We start from the raw sequence: 19,906 nt of genomic DNA on the forward strand, positions 1-19,906 counted from the left end.
ACCTTGGCGAGGGGACCTCAAAACGTGCCAAGGTGGTGTGGCCGAGGTGGCTCAAATGGCTATAACTCCAGGAAGGAGTGAGATCCCTTCACCCAAATCGGCACACCTGTGCAGGGGCTCAGTCAGCGGTCAGGTGTAAAAGGGCGCTGCGACAGGCCACTAGGTGGCGCTGTAAGCGGAAAAATAAGAAAAATGAAATGTAAAAGGACCATCAAACAAAGATGGAAACACCTGAAACGCTGTGTGATGGTAGTACCCTCCCCCGTCTGCAACGTCACCGGGCCTCGCTCCGATCGGCCTGACGCTGGCTCTGCAGCAACAGAGAGTACGGCATCGCTCGTAACTCCCAAACGGTTCGTCGCAAAGCCACGTGCCTTATGTCATCGGAATCCTTGGCTCGAGCCGAACGAGATGCACGTCTCAGATTGGCTCGTCGCTCCGACGAAATTTTCGGGTACTTGGAATTGTGTCGAAAACCTTCTTTTGCAAACTAGCGGCAGGTATTTGGCCCAGTCCCACCCAGATCAGCACAGAATGCTTCTCTGGAGTCTGACTGTCAATAATCATCCAAAAAAAGTGGAAATTTCCATTCACCTTGGCGAGGGGACCTCAAAACGTGCCAAGGTGGTGTGGCCGAGGTGGCTCAAATGGCTATAACTCCAGGAAGGAGTGAGATCCCTTCACCCAAATCGGCACACCTGTGCAGGGACGCAGTCAGCGGTCAGGTGTAAAAGGGCGCTGCGACAGGCCACTAGGTGGCGCTGTAAGCGGAAAAATAAGAAAAATGAAATGTAAAAGGACCATCAAACAAAGATGGAAACACCTGAAACGCTGTGTGATGGTAGTACCCTCCCCCGTCTGCAACGTCACCGGGCCTCGCCCCGATCGGCCTGACGCTGGCTCTGCAGCAACAGAGAGTACGGCATCGCTTGTAACTCCCAAACGGTTCGTCGCAAAGCCACGTGCCTTATGTCATCGGAATCCTTGGCTCGAGCCGAACGAAATGCAGGTCTCAGATTGGCTCGTCGCTCTGACGAAATTTTCGGGTATTTGGGATTTTGTCGAAAACCTTCTTTTGCAAACTAGCGGCAGGTATTTGGCCCAGTCCCACCCAGATCAGCACAGAATGCTTCTCTGGAGTCTGACTGTCAATAATCATCCAAAAAAAGTGGAAATTTCCATTCACCTTGGCGAGGGGACCTCAAAACGTGCCAAGGTGGTGTGGCCGAGGTGGCTCAAATGGCTATAACTCCAGGAAGGAGTGAGATCCCTTCACCCAAATCGGCACACCTGTGCAGGGGCTCAGTCAGCGGTCAGGTGTAAAAGGGCGCTGCGACAGGCCACTAGGTGGCGCTGTAAGCGGAAAAATAAGAAAAATGAAATGTAAAAGGACCATCAAACAAAGATGGAAACACCTGAAACGCTGTGTGATGGTAGTACCCTCCCCCGTCTGCAACGTCACCGGGCCTCGCCCCGATCGGCCTGACGCTGGCTCTGCAGCAACAGAGAGTACGGCATCGCTTGTAACTCCCAAACGGTTCGTCGCAAAGCCACGTGCCTTATGTCATCGGAATCCTTGGCTCGAGCCGAACGAAATGCAGGTCTCAGATTGGCTCGTCGCTCTGACGAAATTTTCGGGTATTTGGGATTTTGTCGAAAACCTTCTTTTGCAAACTAGCGGCAGGTATTTGGCCCAGTCCCACCCAGATCAGCACAGAATGCTTCTCTGGAGTCTGACTGTCAATAATCATCCAAAAAAAGTGGAAATTTCCATTCACCTTGGCGAGGGGACCTCAAAACGTGCCAAGGTGGTGTGGCCGAGGTGGCTCAAATGGCTATAACTCCAGGAAGGAGTGAGATCCCTTCACCCAAATCGGCACACCTGTGCAGGGGCTCAGTCAGCGGTCAGGTGTAAAAGGGCGCTGCGACAGGCCACTAGGTGGCGCTGTAAGCGGAAAAATAAGAAAAATGAAATGTAAAAGGACCATCAAACAAAGATGGAAACACCTGAAACGCTGTGTGATGGTAGTACCCTCCCCCGTCTGCAACGTCACCGGGCCTCGCCCCGATCGGCCTGACGCTGGCTCTGCAGCAACAGAGAGTACGGCATCGCTTGTAACTCCCAAACGGTTCGTCGCAAAGCCACGTGCCTTATGTCATCGGAATCCTTGGCTCGAGCCGAACGAAATGCAGGTCTCAGATTGGCTCGTCGCTCTGACGAAATTTTCGGGTATTTGGGATTTTGTCGAAAACCTTCTTTTGCAAACTAGCGGCAGGTATTTGGCCCAGTCCCACCCAGATCAGCACAGAATGCTTCTCTGGAGTCTGACTGTCAATAATCATCCAAAAAAAGTGGAAATTTCCATTCACCTTGGCGAGGGGACCTCAAAACGTGCCAAGGTGGTGTGGCCGAGGTGGCTCAAATGGCTATAACTCCAGGAAGGAGTGAGATCCCTTCACCCAAATCGGCACACCTGTGCAGGGGCTCAGTCAGCGGTCAGGTGTAAAAGGGCGCTGCGACAGGCCACTAGGTGGCGCTGTAAGCGGAAAAATAAGAAAAATGAAATGTAAAAGGACCATCAAACAAAGATGGAAACACCTGAAACGCTGTGTGATGGTAGTACCCTCCCCCGTCTGCAACGTCACCGGGCCTCGCTCCGATCGGCCTGACGCTGGCTCTGCAGCAACAGAGAGTACGGCATCGCTCGTAACTCCCAAACGGTTCGTCGCAAAGCCACGTGCCTTATGTCATCGGAATCCTTGGCTCGAGCCGAACGAGATGCACGTCTCAGATTGGCTCGTCGCTCCGACGAAATTTTCGGGTACTTGGAATTGTGTCGAAAACCTTCTTTTGCAAACTAGCGGCAGGTATTTGGCCCAGTCCCACCCAGATCAGCACAGAATGCTTCTCTGGAGTCTGACTGTCAATAATCATCCAAAAAAAGTGGAAATTTCCATTCACCTTGGCGAGGGGACCTCAAAACGTGCCAAGGTGGTGTGGCCGAGGTGGCTCAAATGGCTATAACTCCAGGAAGGAGTGAGATCCCTTCACCCAAATCGGCACACCTGTGCAGGGACGCAGTCAGCGGTCAGGTGTAAAAGGGCGCTGCGACAGGCCACTAGGTGGCGCTGTAAGCGGAAAAATAAGAAAAATGAAATGTAAAAGGACCATCAAACAAAGATGGAAACACCTGAAACGCTGTGTGATGGTAGTACCCTCCCCCGTCTGCAACGTCACCGGGCCTCGCCCCGATCGGCCTGACGCTGGCTCTGCAGCGACAGAGAGTACGGCATCGCTCGTAACTCCCAAACGGTTCGTCGCAAAGCCACGTGCCTTATGTCATCGGAATCCTTGGCTCGAGCCGAACGAGATGCAGGTCTCAGATTGGCTCGTCGCTCTGAGGAAATTTTCGGGTATTTGGGATTTTGTCGAAAACCTTCTTTTGCAAACTAGCGGCAGGTATTTGGCCCAGTCCCACCCAGATCAGCACAGAATGCTTCTCTGGAGTCTGACTGTCAATAATCATCCAAAAAAAAAGTGGAAATTTCCATTCACCTTGGCGAGGGCACCTCAAAACGTGCCAAGGTGGTGTGGCCGAGGTGGCTCAAATGGCTATAACTCCAGGAAGGAGTGAGATCCCTTCACCCAAATCGGCACACCTGTGCAGGGGCTCAGTCAGCGGTCAGGTGTAAAAGGGCGCTGCGACAGGCCACTAGGTAACGCTGTAAGCGGAAAAATAAGAAAAATGAAATGTAAAAGGACCATCAAACAAAGATGGAAACACCTGAAACGCTGTGTGATGGTAGTACCCTCCCCCGTCTGCAACGTCACCGGGCCTCGCCCCGATCGGCCTGACGCTGGCTCTGCAGCGACAGAGAGTACGGCATCGCTCGTAACTCCCAAACGGTTCGTCGCAAAGCCACGTGCCTTATGTCATCGGAATCCTTGGCTCGAGCCGAACGAGATGCAGGTCTCAGATTGGCTCGTCGCTCTGAGGAAATTTTCGGGTATTTGGGATTTTGTCGAAAACCTTCTTTTGCAAACTAGCGGCAGGTATTTGGCCCAGTCCCACCCAGATCAGCACAGAATGCTTCTCTGGAGTCTGACTGTCAATAATCATCCAAAAAAAGTGGAAACTTCCATTCACCTTGGCGAGGGGACCTCAAAACGTGCCAAGGTGGTGTGGCCGAGGTGGCTCAAATGGCTATAACTCCAGGAAGGAGTGAGATCCCTTCACCCAAATCGGCACACCTGTGCAGGGACGCAGTCAGCGGTCAGGTGTAAAAGGGCGCTGCGACAGGCCACTAGGTGGCGCTGTAAGCTGAAAAATAAGAAAAATGAAATGTAAAAGGACCATCAAACAAAGATGGAAACACCTGAAACGCTGTGTGATGGTAGTACCCTCCCCCGTCTGCAACGTCACCGGGCCTCGCCCCGATCGGCCTGACGCTGGCTCTGCAGCAACAGAGAGTACGGCATCGCTTGTAACTCCCAAACGGTTCGTCGCAAAGCCACGTGCCTTATGTCATCGGAATCCTTGGCTCGAGCCGAACGAAATGCAGGTCTCAGATTGGCTCGTCGCTCTGACGAAATTTTCGGGTATTTGGGATTTTGTCGAAAACCTTCTTTTGCAAACTAGCGGCAGGTATTTGGCCCAGTCCCACCCAGATCAGCACAGAATGCTTCTCTGGAGTCTGACTGTCAATAATCATCCAAAAAAAGTGGAAATTTCCATTCACCTTGGCGAGGGGACCTCAAAACGTGCCAAGGTGGTGTGGCCGAGGTGGCTCAAATGGCTATAACTCCAGGAAGGAGTGAGATCCCTTCACCCAAATCGGCACACCTGTGCAGGGGCTCAGTCAGCGGTCAGGTGTAAAAGGGCGCTGCGACAGGCCACTAGGTGGCGCTGTAAGCGGAAAAATAAGAAAAATGAAATGTAAAAGGACCATCAAACAAAGATGGAAACACCTGAAACGCTGTGTGATGGTAGTACCCTCCCCCGTCTGCAACGTCACCGGGCCTCGCCCCGATCGGCCTGACGCTGGCTCTGCAGCAACAGAGAGTACGGCATCGCTTGTAACTCCCAAACGGTTCGTCGCAAAGCCACGTGCCTTATGTCATCGGAATCCTTGGCTCGAGCCGAACGAAATGCAGGTCTCAGATTGGCTCGTCGCTCTGACGAAATTTTCGGGTATTTGGGATTTTGTCGAAAACCTTCTTTTGCAAACTAGCGGCAGGTATTTGGCCCAGTCCCACCCAGATCAGCACAGAATGCTTCTCTGGAGTCTGACTGTCAATAATCATCCAAAAAAAGTGGAAATTTCCATTCACCTTGGCGAGGGGACCTCAAAACGTGCCAAGGTGGTGTGGCCGAGGTGGCTCAAATGGCTATAACTCCAGGAAGGAGTGAGATCCCTTCACCCAAATCGGCACACCTGTGCAGGGGCTCAGTCAGCGGTCAGGTGTAAAAGGGCGCTGCGACAGGCCACTAGGTGGCGCTGTAAGCGGAAAAATAAGAAAAATGAAATGTAAAAGGACCATCAAACAAAGATGGAAACACCTGAAACGCTGTGTGATGGTAGTACCCTCCCCCGTCTGCAACGTCACCGGGCCTCGCTCCGATCGGCCTGACGCTGGCTCTGCAGCAACAGAGAGTACGGCATCGCTCGTAACTCCCAAACGGTTCGTCGCAAAGCCACGTGCCTTATGTCATCGGAATCCTTGGCTCGAGCCGAACGAGATGCACGTCTCAGATTGGCTCGTCGCTCCGACGAAATTTTCGGGTACTTGGAATTGTGTCGAAAACCTTCTTTTGCAAACTAGCGGCAGGTATTTGGCCCAGTCCCACCCAGATCAGCACAGAATGCTTCTCTGGAGTCTGACTGTCAATAATCATCCAAAAAAAGTGGAAATTTCCATTCACCTTGGCGAGGGGACCTCAAAACGTGCCAAGGTGGTGTGGCCGAGGTGGCTCAAATGGCTATAACTCCAGGAAGGAGTGAGATCCCTTCACCCAAATCGGCACACCTGTGCAGGGACGCAGTCAGCGGTCAGGTGTAAAAGGGCGCTGCGACAGGCCACTAGGTGGCGCTGTAAGCGGAAAAATAAGAAAAATGAAATGTAAAAGGACCATCAAACAAAGATGGAAACACCTGAAACGCTGTGTGATGGTAGTACCCTCCCCCGTCTGCAACGTCACCGGGCCTCGCCCCGATCGGCCTGACGCTGGCTCTGCAGCGACAGAGAGTACGGCATCGCTCGTAACTCCCAAACGGTTCGTCGCAAAGCCACGTGCCTTATGTCATCGGAATCCTTGGCTCGAGCCGAACGAGATGCAGGTCTCAGATTGGCTCGTCGCTCTGAGGAAATTTTCGGGTATTTGGGATTTTGTCGAAAACCTTCTTTTGCAAACTAGCGGCAGGTATTTGGCCCAGTCCCACCCAGATCAGCACAGAATGCTTCTCTGGAGTCTGACTGTCAATAATCATCCAAAAAAAGTGGAAATTTCCATTCACCTTGGCGAGGGGACCTCAAAACGTGCCAAGGTGGTGTGGCCGAGGTGGCTCAAATGGCTATAACTCCAGGAAGGAGTGAGATCCCTTCACCCAAATCGGCACACCTGTGCAGGGACGCAGTCAGCGGTCAGTTGTAAAAGGGCGCTGCGACAGGCCACTAGGTGGCGCTGTAAGCGGAAAAATAAGAAAAATGAAATGTAAAAGGACCATCAAACAAAGATGGAAACACCTGAAACGCTGTGTGATGGTAGTACCCTCCCCCGTCTGCAACGTCACCGGGCCTCGCCCCGATCGGCCTGACGCTGGCTCTGCAGCAACAGAGAGTACGGCATCGCTCGTAACTCCCAAACGGTTCGTCGCAAAGCCACGTGCCTTATTTCATCGGAATCCTTGGCTCGAGCCGAACGAGATGCAGGTCTCAGATTGGCTCGTCGCTCTGACGAAATTTTCGGGTATTTGGGATTTTGTTGAAAACCTTCTTTTGCAAACTAGCGGCAGGTATTTGGCCCAGTCCCACCCATATCAGCACAGAATGCTTCTCTGGAGTCTGACTGTCAATAATCATCCAAAAAAAAAGTGGAAATTTCCATTCACCTTGGCGAGGGCACCTCAAAACGTGCCAAGGTGGTGTGGCCGAGGTGGCTCAAATGGCTATAACTCCAGGAAGGAGTGAGATCCCTTCACCCAAATCGGCACACCTGTGCAGGGGCTCAGTCAGCGGTCAGGTGTAAAAGGGCGCTGCGACAGGCCACTAGGTAACGCTGTAAGCGGAAAAATAAGAAAAATGAAATGTAAAAGGACCATCAAACAAAGATGGAAACACCTGAAACGCTGTGTGATGGTAGTACCCTCCCCCGTCTGCAACGTCACCGGGCCTCGCCCCGATCGGCCTGACGCTGGCTCTGCAGCGACAGAGAGTACGGCATCGCTCGTAACTCCCAAACGGTTCGTCGCAAAGCCACGTGCCTTATGTCATCGGAATCCTTGGCTCGAGCCGAACGAGATGCAGGTCTCAGATTGGCTCGTCGCTCTGAGGAAATTTTCGGGTATTTGGGATTTTGTCGAAAACCTTCTTTTGCAAACTAGCGGCAGGTATTTGGCCCAGTCCCACCCAGATCAGCACAGAATGCTTCTCTGGAGTCTGACTGTCAATAATCATCCAAAAAAAGTGGAAATTTCCATTCACCTTGGCGAGGGGACCTCAAAACGTGCCAAGGTGGTGTGGCCGAGGTGGCTCAAATGGCTATAACTCCAGGAAGGAGTGAGATCCCTTCACCCAAATCGGCACACCTGTGCAGGGACGCAGTCAGCGGTCAGGTGTAAAAGGGCGCTGCGACAGGCCACTAGGTGGCGCTGTAAGCGGAAAAATAAGAAAAATGAAATGTAAAAGGACCATCAAACAAAGATGGAAACACCTGAAACGCTGTGTGATGGTAGTACCCTCCCCCGTCTGCAACGTCACCGGGCCTCGCCCCGATCGGCCTGACGCTGGCTCTGCAGCAACAGAGAGTACGGCATTGCTCGTAACTCCCAAACGGTTCGTCGCAAAGCCACGTGCCTTATGTCATCGGAATCCTTGGCTCGAGCCGAACGAGATGCAGGTCTCAGATTGGCTCGTCGCTCTGACGAAATTTTCGGGTATTTGGGATTTTGTCGAAAACCTTCTTTTGCAAACTAGCGGCAGGTATTTGGCCCAGTCCCACCCAGATCAGCACAGAATGCTTCTCTGGAGTCTGACTGTCAATAATCATCCAAAAAAAGTGGAAATTTCCATTCACCTTGGCGAGGGGACCTCAAAACGTGCCAAGGTGGTGTGGCCGAGGTGGCTCAAATGGCTATAACTCCAGGAAGGAGTGAGATCCCTTCACCCAAATCGGCACACCTGTGCAGGGGCTCAGTCAGCGGTCAGGTGTAAAAGGGCGCTGCGACAGGCCACTAGGTGGCGCTGTAAGCGGAAAAATAAGAAAAATGAAATGTAAAAGGACCATCAAACAAAGATGGAAACACCTGAAACGCTGTGTGATGGTAGTACCCTCCCCCGTCTGCAACGTCACCGGGCCTCGCCCCGATCGGCCTGACGCTGGCTCTGCAGCAACAGAGAGTACGGCATCGCTCGTAACTCCCAAACGGTTCGTCGCAAAGCCACGTGCCTTATGTCATCGGAATCCTTGGCTCGAGCCGAACGAGATGCAGGTCTCAGATTGGCTCGTCGCTCTGACAAAATTTTCGGGTATTTGGGATTTTGTTGAAAACCTTCTTTTGCAAACTAGCGGCAGGTATTTGGCCCAGTCCCACCCATATCAGCACAGAATGCTTCTCTGGAGTCTGACTGTCAATAATCATCCAAAAAAAGTGGAAATTTCCATTCACCTTGGCGAGGGGACCTCAAAACGTGCCAAGGTGGTGTGGCCGAGGTGGCTCAAATGGCTATAACTCCAGGAAGGAGTGAGATCCCTTCACCCAAATCGGCACACCTGTGCAGGGACGCAGTCAGCGGTCAGGTGTAAAAGGGCGCTGCGACAGGCCACTAGGTGGCGCTGTAAGCGGAAAAATAAGAAAAATGAAATGTAAAAGGACCATCAAACAAAGATGGAAACACCTGAAACGCTGTGTGATGGTAGTACCCTCCCCCGTCTGCAACGTCACCGGGCCTCGCCCCGATCGGCCTGACGCTGGCTCTGCAGCAACAGAGAGTACGGCATCGCTCGTAACTCCCAAACGGTTCGTCGCAAAGCCACGTGCCTTATGTCATCGGAATCCTTGGCTCGAGCCGAACGAGATGCAGGTCTCAGATTGGCTCGTCGCTCTGACGAAATTTTCGGGTATTTGGGATTTTGTTGAAAACCTTCTTTTGCAAACTAGCGGCAGGTATTTGGCCCAGTCCCACCCATATCAGCACAGAATGCTTCTCTGGAGTCTGACTGTCAATAATCATCCAAAAAAAGTGGAAATTTCCATTCACCTTGGCGAGGGGACCTCAAAACGTGCCAAGGTGGTGTGGCCGAGGTGGCTCAAATGGCTATAACTCCAGGAAGGAGTGAGATCCCTTCACCCAAATCGGCACACCTGTGCAGGGACGCAGTCAGCGGTCAGGTGTAAAAGGGCGCTGCGACAGGCCACTAGGTGGCGCTGTAAGCGGAAAAATAAGAAAAATGAAATGTAAAAGGACCATCAAACAAAGATGGAAACACCTGAAACGCTGTGTGATGGTAGTACCCTTCCCCGTCTGCAACGTCACCGGGCCTCGCCCCGATCGGCCTGACGCTGGCTCTGCAGCAACAGAGAGTACGGCATCGCTTGTAACTCCCAAACGGTTCGTCGCAAAGCCACGTGCCTTATGTCATCGGAATCCTTGGCTCGAGCCGAACGAAATGCAGGTCTCAGATTGGCTCGTCGCTCTGACGAAATTTTCGGGTATTTGGGATTTTGTCGAAAACCTTCTTTTGCAAACTAGCGGCAGGTATTTGGCCCAGTCCCACCCAGATCAGCACAGAATGCTTCTCTGGAGTCTGACTGTCAATAATCATCCAAAAAAAGTGGAAATTTCCATTCACCTTGGCGAGGGGACCTCAAAACGTGCCAAGGTGGTGTGGCCGAGGTGGCTCAAATGGCTATAACTCCAGGAAGGAGTGAGATCCCTTCACCCAAATCGGCACACCTGTGCAGGGGCTCAGTCAGTGGTCAGGTGTAAAAGGGCGCTGCGACAGGCCACTAGGTGGCGCTGTAAGCGGAAAAATAAGAAAAATGAAATGTAAAAGGACCATCAAACAAAGATGGAAACACCTGAAACGCTGTGTGATGGTAGTACCCTCCCCCGTCTGCAACGTCACCGGGCCTCGCCCCGATCGGCCTGACGCTGGCTCTGCAGCAACAGAGAGTACGGCATCGCTCGTAACTCCCAAACGGTTCGTCGCAAAGCCACGTGCCTTATGTCATCGGAATCCTTGGCTCGAGCCGAACGAAATGCAGGTCTCAGATTGGCTCGTCACTCTGACGAAATTTTCGGGTATTTGGGATTTTGTCGAAAACCTTCTTTTGCAAACTAGCGGCAGGTATTTGGCCCAGTCCCACCCAGATCAGCACAGAATGCTTCTCTGGAGTCTGACTGTCAATAATCATCCAAAAAAAGTGGAAATTTCCATTCACCTTGGCGAGGGGACCTCAAAACGTGCCAAGGTGGTGTGGCCGAGGTGGCTCAAATGGCTATAACTCCAGGAAGGAGTGAGATCCCTTCACCCAAATCGGCACACCTGTGCAGGGGCTCAGTCAGCGGTCAGGTGTAAAAGGGCGCTGCGACAGGCCACTAGGTGGCGCTGTAAGCGGAAAAAAACTAATATGATTTGAAAAATCATAAATCGGGGGAAGTCGTGGCCTAATGGTTAGAGAGTCGGACTCCCAATCAAAAGGTTGTGAGTTCGAGTCCCGGGCCGGCAGGAATTGTGGGTGGGGGGAGTGCATGTACAGTTCTCTCTCCACCTTCAATACCACGACTTAGGTGCCCTTGAGCAAGGCATCGAACCCCCAACTGCTCCCCGGGCGCCGCAGCATAAATGGCTGCCCACTGCTCTGGGTCTGTGCTCACAGTGTGTGTGTGTGTTCACTGCTCTGTGTGTGTGCATTTCGGATGGGTTAAATGCAGAGCACAAATTCTGAGTATGGGTCACCATACTTGGCTGAATGTCACTTCACTTTCACTTTCACTTTCACAAAAGCACAACCAAAAACAAACATGGACTCAGCTACAGCTAGGCTGCAGTCAATCCAATCGACTTGCAAAGTGAGGTCTGTGCTAAACCACACACCAGGGACCGATATTTCAAGAGCGTAAGTGATTTTGTTTCATGAGCTCAAAACACATACCCAGCATGTGGCAGGACTCATCATTCTGAAACTAAAAAGTAACTGAGATAGATCTTTCTGCTTTGTTTCACCAGTTAATTCAGGGGAGAGCACGAACGCAGTCCCCCACTACCATAAATTATGCAGTCGAGATTCCCACATTTGGGGAATTCGCAGGGGTCAGCATGGCCGTAGTGCAATGGACAAGCCTCACCCTGGGTGAACCGCCTTCTTGATCATGGTGTCTCCCCTGCCAGGTAAGTATGAAGACCCAGGCGGCCAGCCAGAGGTACAATTTGCGTCTCTACCATCCTCACCAACGGTTAGCCCTCCGTAAACCCCAACAAAGGAAGGATGGGTGACTTCCATTACTGGCCTGGAAACTGCTTCCCAACGCTGGTTTTAGTTGACTCCCTTTAACCAAACACACCGAATTCGATACATCACCTCGTCAGTGAAAGACTCCGAGACCTCAGGTGGGAGCATCGTTAGTGGAAGAGTCCAACACCTCAGGGGGGTGCCTCAGAAGAGAGTCCGCAATAAACCACAGGACCTGCAAAGGCAGACCTCATTACTTGCTCTGCTATTCGTCACAATAAATGGCATTCCCGAAAAAGGGAAAGCACACCGTTCCTGGAGACACTGCAATACCAGGCCGATGCGTGGAATGGACGGAGCAAGCCCCGGCTCCAGCTCCGTGATCTAAAAATCCATTTAATATGTAGTCCCCGGATGGGGGACGTATCAGATATTAAACTGATAAGAACAGATTTTTCTTTCGAAAATGTTTTATTGTCACAATAATCTCTGGTTACATGCACACATTTTTTTTGTTAAAAAACATAGTACATTGGTTGCTTTGGAGACCTTTTTTTTTTTTTTTTTTTTTTTCAAAACAACAGTTAAATAAGTTGATACAAAAATAAAAACATTTTGTGTGGAGTGTTTGTTTGTGTTGTGTATCTGTAGTGTTAAAAAAAAAACAGTGTTATTAAAATCGAAAGACAGGTTTAAAACGTTTCTCTTCTGTTGTACAAAAACGGGTATGTCCTTTAAAAAAAATAAGAGGTTAAACCATTAACTCTGTTCCTCAAAAACAGTCCCAGAGACTTGAGCCAGAAGGGTCAAGTCTCTGGGACTGTTTTTGAGGAACAGAGGAGATCCTCTTAAACCGTGGCGCCGCTGCCCCACTTCAGGTGTTTGGGGGCATCTACGGGCAGCCAGGGCTCGTGGCTATGGGGACCTTTCCCGTGAAGCTCTAACCCTCCACATCCAAATGGCGACATGCGGTGTACTCCTGCAGCCTTGATTTAGCCAGCTGGATAGTGGCGTGGAGGGACCCCTGCATGCGCTTCCCTACCAGTAGGTTTCTGGAGGTCCATATGGCATCTTTGATGCAGATGATGGTGAGCCATAGCTTAGGGGGTGTTTTTGCTGCCATTTCTTCTTGGCTCACCCCTCCTCTTCCCATTGGGTAGTCTAGGACCCCCCCTACTGGCAGGCACGGGAATTGCTGGGGGCCAGCTGTTGCCCACAGGTCCCTCACAGCGCTGCACTCCCAGAAGGCGTGCTTCACGGTCTCGGGTGCGCCACATCCGGGCCGTGGGCAGATGGGGTTCTTTGACATGCCTCGGGAGTGCATCACGGCCCTGACCGGGAGGATCTCATGGGCAGCCATCCAAGCCAAGTCTCGGTGTCGGTTGTGAAGAGCTGAGTGGGATACATTCCGCCAAACTTTTTGGGCTTCACCTAGAGTGAGCCCGCGCACTGGACACACTTGTTCCCATTCCTGCACAAGAGAGAGTATGGAGCGATGATTAGTTAAAACGGTCACACTTTCTTTTTCCAAATTGAATTTCTTTAAAAACTTCTTTATGTGGGTGTATGCTGGGGGTTGGTCAAAGGCAACCGGTGTTGTCAAGTCAATCTGTAAAATGTTTTGAGTTCTTAAGTAGGACCCCATCCAAAACCGGGTCATTGCTGCTGTTTTGTCTTGTTTGGATGGGGTTCGGGCATGTTTCATATGTAGTGCAGTATAAAAAGCTCCTAAAAACAAGTAGGGGTCTGGCACTCCTTTTCCTCCATTTTGGGGTGCTTTCTTCATGGTTGCTCTTTTAAGTCTCTCCCACTTGGACCCCCACACAAAATAAAACATTGCACGTTCCAGGGATGCAAGAAAGAGTCTGGGTGGAAATAAAACAGAACACAACAATAAAACCAGGGGTAAAATCACAGCTTTTATGATTAAAACCTTTCCTTCAAATGTCAAACGTCTCAGTCCCCAGAAACCTATTTTTTTCCGCACTTTAACCAACACGTCATGCCAGTTTCCACTCCCTCCCCCTTCTCTGTCAAATTTAATGCCCAATATTTTTAACTCTGTCTTTTTAAAAGTAGTGTCCAGTCCAGTAAGCTCGCTAGGTTTCCAGGGACCGTAAAACTGTGCCTGTGTTTTATCTCGGTTCAGTCTGGCTCCCGATGCTTTCCCAAACCAGTCTGTCAGGTCCATTGTCCTCTGTGTTGATAAAACGTCAGTACATAAAAGGTTGACATCATCCATATATAAAACGGTCTTTGCAGTCAGTCCTCCTGTCCCGGGTATAGTCAGTCCATTGATCCATTTATCCCTTCTCAATACCTGCGCTAAGGGTTCGATACAAGCCACATACAGGAGAGGAGATAACGGACAGCCCTGACGGACCCCGCTGCGTATATCTATCGCTTTTGAAAGATTCCCGTTAACTAGGATTTTGCTGGTTATATCTTTATACAGCAATCCCACCCAAGCTAAAAACCTCCTGGGAAACCCCATTTTTTCCAAAACTTGAAACAAGTAGTGGTGCGAGACTCGGTCAAATGCTTTTTCAAAGTCTAAATTTAAAACTATCAGCCGAATATTTCTGTCTCTCGCATAACATATGGCGTCTCTTATCAGTATGAGGCTGTCTGTGATCTTTCTCCCAGGGACAGCGCAGGCTTGATCCGGGTGGATCAGATCTGCTAAAACTGTTGACATTCGTGTTGTTAAAAGTTTACTAAAAAGTTTACAATCAAAGTTTAAAAGGGTTATAGGACGCCAGTTTTTTAGGTCGGTCTTGTCATCTTTTTTGTGTAGTAGGGTCATTATTCCTATCCTAAAACTGTCAGGGAGCTGGTCGATCTTTTCAAAGTCATTAAAAACAGCCAGTAAGTCTTGTCTTAGAATGTCCCAAAAGGTCAAATAAAATTCAAGAGGGAGTCCATCAACTCCAGGAGTTTTCCCTTTTTTGAATTTTTTAACACTTTTGTCTATCTCAGAAATGTTGAAGTCTTTTGTCAGACTGGTATTTTCTTTTACTGTTTTCTCTATGCTTGTTAAAATTTCACTTAAAATACTATTGTCACTTGCCTTTTCTTCATAGAGTTCTTCATAAAAGCTTTCTACTACTGATAAAATACCCTTTGTGTCGGTCACTGTTTCTCCTTCTTTATTTCTCAGTTTAAATATTGCTCTACCTCCGTCCATGACTTTCTTAAAAAAGTATCTTGTGCATTTCTCGCCTTCTTCTATTTCCCTTTCTTTGCTCCTGAAGATAACACCTCTACTTTTGACTTCTGCTAATTCTGACATTTCTTTCTTAACTTCCTTAATTTCTTCGTTAAAATCGAAACCCAGACTAAGAAGATAAAAGTAACGTTGTAGCCTCTTTTGCAGTCCCACCATTCGTCTTTTTTCCTTTAATTTTTTCTTTTTCCCTGCCCATCTAAAAAAGGTCTTGGTCTTTCCCTTTACCATCTCCCACCACTGTGCTCGTGAATCATAAAAGTCTTGTAAAGTCTGCCATTGGCTGTACTTTTCAACTTCCAAATCCCACCACCTTTCGTCAAACCTGTGGGAAAAGAAAGGGTGCAAGAAAGCATAACGTGGTCTGAAAAGAAAACAGGTGTTAGTTTAGCATCTACTGGTGTAAGGTCTCGCGTAAAGATATAATCTATACGGGAGGCTTTAGTGCCATCACCACTAAACCAGGTGAATCCTTTTTCCCCAGGATGCATGGTTCTAAAACAGTCAGTCAATTTAAAATCCTTTATAATGTTCTGTAATAAAATTGACGTTTTATCCATTTTAAAATCCCCTCTCTCTCCTTTTCTATCATTTTTACTTAAGATGCAATTAAAATCTCCTGCTAAAATAAATGGGGTCTTGCCTAAAAGGTGGGACTGCACGTCTTCTAAAAGGTCGTTCCTTTCATTTTTATCTGTGAAGGCATACATATTTAAAATATTAAAATCATGTCCTATAAAGGACAGATTTATTAAAAGAGCTCTCCCATCTCTCACCACTGTGCTACCCTTCACCAAGAGCTGAGGATTTTTAATTAAAATGGCTACTCCATCTGCTCTGTTAAAATTTGATCCACTCCACACAGATACATGAGGCCATTGTTCTTCCCATCTCCTATAATTGGACAAAAAAGGTAAAGCACATTCTTGTAAAAGCAGGATATCGCTATTTTGGGTTTGTAAAAAGGATAAAACCGTTTGAGCTCTCAACTGTGACCTCACACTTCTTACATTTAAGGTAGAGAGTGTGAGTGTCATGATAAAAACAGTTAAAAGGGATAAATACGACATTTTAGAAAATAACTAAAATTTCAATTAAAAAAGATATCTGTATCTTGTGAAACCAGCTTTTCCTTTTTTTCCCTATTTGGGGAATCCGGAGATTGAAGCTGTTTCCCCCCTGAGCTAGCTCTAGGGGTTGATGTTTGGAGATCTATTGACAAAAAGGATATTTCGTTTGGGGAACTGAGTGGGAAAAGCTGGTTCAGATCCTCTGATGAGGAGGAATCTGATTGCCATCCCATTCGATCTCTTTTCTCAGTTTTCTCCTCAATGGGAGATCGGGCAATCCTTTTTTTCTCTCTCAGTATAACTCCTTGAAGATCATTACTTACCTCTATCTCTCGTTTCTCCTCCACTACCTTTTCCTGTTCTTGGTTGTCTTGTTCACTATCCCCATCCTTGCTCTGTTCATCTGACCCCATTCTTTCTCTATTAGGGATTGATGGAGTTCCATCTCCTCCTTTTCATCTTCTCCAATAGTATGGTTTGGCGGGAAGTTTGAAATTTGCTCAGCCCCCACTCTCTCCTTGCCTCTATCGTCCACTTTCTCTCCACCAACCACAGGGTTTGGCGGGAGATTTGAATTTGGCCCCGCCTCCTCGTTAACTTGTTGCATTTGCTCCTCAACTGCCATTTTGTGTGATTTAACTTTGTTGGCAAACGATTTGGGGCAATCTCTGTAAAGATGAGACAGGTCTCCACAAAGATTACACCTTCTGCCATTTGGACATTCTTCAAAGGAATGTCCAATTTCTCTACACTTGTTACAAAACACTTTCTGGCATGCTTCGACAAGATGTCCAAACTCCCCACAACGCCGGCAGAGTTTGGGCATTCCCTGGTAATGGATGTAGCCCCTGTTTTCTCCCAGAACTATCATTTGTGGTAAATGCCTCAGACCTTGGAAGCCCTGGGGGTCTTCCCATTGCTTAATGGGGACCCTCCAGGAACAATTCCAAATGCCGTCTTCATCATAAACCTTCATAGCCTGGCCCCTTACAGTGCAAAATCTACCCAGCCATATACAAATATCTTCTCCATTCACAGTCTCATTGAACATTCTAACGATAACCATTTTTTGTGTGTTATCAGTTAGTTTCTCAACTTTAAACATGGAAAACTGGGTCTTGTGTGTGTCAAAGCGCTGCCAGAAGTCATTTAACAGTGCTGCATTTTTAAAACTCACATCAAAGCCTTTATTAAAAGGCAGGGTTAGAATGCAATTTAAATCAGCAGGGTTAAAACCTAGAAGTTTTTGCATCATTTTCCTTGAAAAATCCAACCTAGACATTTCCATTAACTTACCATCTTTTTCTAAAAACAGGAATCGAGTGCTGTGGTGCCTCCGCATGCCAGCACGGGCAGCCGACATGTTGGAAGCACCCACAGCTAAAAGAGATTAAACAAACTAAAATATTACTACAACAATAAAAGACAACTTAAAACAGAAATAACTTACCTTAAGACCAGTTTCTCAATAAAAAAACTCCTCCTAAAAAAACAAGCACAACACAATATGAAGGACAAGAAATAATAAAAAAGTATGCTCAAAGCAATACAATATACCTCTCGGAAGGTGTAGGACGTGCTATGGCAAAGCACAACCTAAGTACCTCCAAGAGGCGATCGCTGTCTCTTCCTCCAAGCCAGACACTTGATCTTAGCTAAAAGGCCGAGAAGCGATGTTGATTTGATTCAGCGGGGAAGAAGCCGGACACGACGATGCCCATCTCGGCTTTGGTAAGTCTGGGAGACCTGAAACGCTGTGTGATGGTAGTACCCTCCCCCATCTGCAACGTCACCGGGCCTCGCCCCGATCGGCCTGACGCTGGCTCTGCAGCGACAGAGAGTACGGCATCGCTCGTAACTCCCAAACGGTTCGTCGCAGAGCCACTTGCCTTATGTCATCGGAATCCTTGGATCGCTTCTCGGCCTTTTGGCTAAGATCACGTATCTTGTCGGACGGTTGAGACTGCGATCGCCTCTTGGAGGTTTCCTGACTCGAGATCTTTTTATATCTTGAGTCACACAACTTCGAGAGGTACATTGAACTCTGCTGCTTCGGGCTCCAACAAGTTTTAAGGTAAGGTCTTTTAATTATTTATTTGGTTATTTATTGTTGTATTTATTGTTGTTTTAAGTTTTTAGGCTGTTGGTGCCTCCATCATGTCGGCTGCCCGTGCCGGCGTGCGGAGGCACCACAGCGTGCGTTTTTTATTCAGGCAGGTTGAGGGGAAGCTCCTTGGAATGTCCCGTATGGACTTTTCAAGGAAGCTGATCCAAAAGACCTTAGCTTTTAGATCTGACGACCTGAATTGTTTGATGACTCTGCCCTTGAACAAAGGATTTGATGTCAGTTTTAAAACCGCTTCCCTGCTTAATGACTTTTGGCAAAGGTTTGATTCAGTTAAAGCCCAGTTCTCCATGTTCACTGTCGAGAAACTTTCGGATAACACACTTAAAACTGTGATTGTCAGGATGTTCAATGAAACAGTGACTGGAGATGATATTTGTGTTTGGTTGGGTAGATTTTGCACTGTTCGAGGCCAGCCTGTCAAAGTGTTGGATGAAGATGGCATTTGGACATGCTCCTGGCGAATTCCCATTAAACAATGGGAAGACGCTGGGGGCTACCAGGGCCTGAAACATCTGCCTTCCATGATTGTGCTCGGAGAGAACAGAGACTACATACATTATCAAGGAATGGCCAAACTCTGCAGGAAGTGTTGCAGGTTTGGTCATCTCGCTGAAGCATGCCAAGAGTTAATATGTGGGAAGTGTAGAGAAATTGGTCACAGTTTTGATGATTGTACCAATGGCAGACGGTGTAATCTTTGTGGAGAAACAAACCATCTCTACAGAGACTGCCCTAAAAGTTTTGCCAACAAGCTCAAAATGGCCGCCCCACATGGGCAACAAACGAATGAACAAAGGAAAGAGGAGGCGGTCCCTGAGGTTTTGGCGGGAATTTCAAATCCCCAGCCGGCCTCAGGGATTGGGCAGGAAGGAGGAAGTGGGGCGGCCACAGGGGCGGAGTCAGATATTGAACTGGAAAAAGTCACGAAAGGAGAAGTGAGCGAGGAAGAAACAAGCTCTTCCCTAGAAACAGTGTCAGATTTGGTGCAGGAATCCAGTGGGAGTGAATTTGAGTGTTCACTCCCAAATGCTAAAGTGCAAAAAAAACCTGCGGGATCTCCTCTGGTGGAAACAGAGGAGAAAAAAGCTAGGGCAGCACAGCGGCTCGATAGTTCCGATTTGGCAGATCAAGAACGCATGTGGCCCCTAGAATCCCCAAATGAGGTTTCCTTTTTGCACATCAAGCTAAGAACATCGTCGCCTAGGGAGTTACAAGAGGGTTTCTCTGTAGCACCCGATGTGTCGAGCACCTGCTCTCCGGGCCCCAATTCATCTGGGAGAAAGGAAGAGCAGGTGAAACAAGATAAAACATGATTTTAAGCATATTTTTGTAGTCTTTTAGTCTTCTGTTTAAATGTCTCATACTGTTTTAACCATACTGCTCATGGCCCTCACTATCTCTACCATAAATGTAAGAAGTGTGAGGTCCACCTTGCGAGCACAGAGCATTTTATCACTTTTAAAGTCTTTTAAGTCAGATTTGTTTTTACTGCAAGAGTGTGCTCTGCCCTTTTTAAGTAACCACAGGAAGTTGGAGGAGATGTGGACCATGGGGCCCTCAATATGGAGTGGCTCCAACTTCAACAAGAATGATGGTGTCGCTATTTTAATAAAAAATTCAAACATCACGGTGAAGGATAGCACTGTGGTGAGGGAAGGGCGGGCTCTTTTAGCAAACCTGACTTTTTTAGGGAGAGATTTTAAGGTTCTTAACGTGTATGGTTTTACAGAAAAAAATGACAGGTATGAGCTTTTAGAAGACCTGCAGCCCCACATGTTAGGCAGGGCTCCCCTAATAGTAGCAGGGGAT

General features: G+C 48.6%; 1 non-coding gene and 1 pseudogene across 1 annotated transcript; both read right to left on the reverse strand.

Moving 5' to 3' along the window:
* Window positions 1–11,456: 11,456 nt before the first annotated feature.
* LOC132118727 (U1 spliceosomal RNA) lies at window positions 11,457–11,620 on the reverse strand. Its single transcript, XR_009425955.1, has one exon. It is a non-coding gene; the product is annotated as a U1 spliceosomal RNA (small nuclear RNA).
* A 352-nt stretch (window positions 11,621–11,972) lies between these two features.
* Window positions 11,973–12,143, reverse strand: LOC132118831 (U2 spliceosomal RNA; annotated as a pseudogene).
* Window positions 12,144–19,906: the final 7,763 nt, after the last annotated feature.

Source organism: Carassius carassius, chromosome 37 (assembly GCF_963082965.1).
Source record: "Carassius carassius chromosome 37, fCarCar2.1, whole genome shotgun sequence".
Lineage (NCBI taxonomy): Eukaryota > Metazoa > Chordata > Actinopteri > Cypriniformes > Cyprinidae > Carassius > Carassius carassius.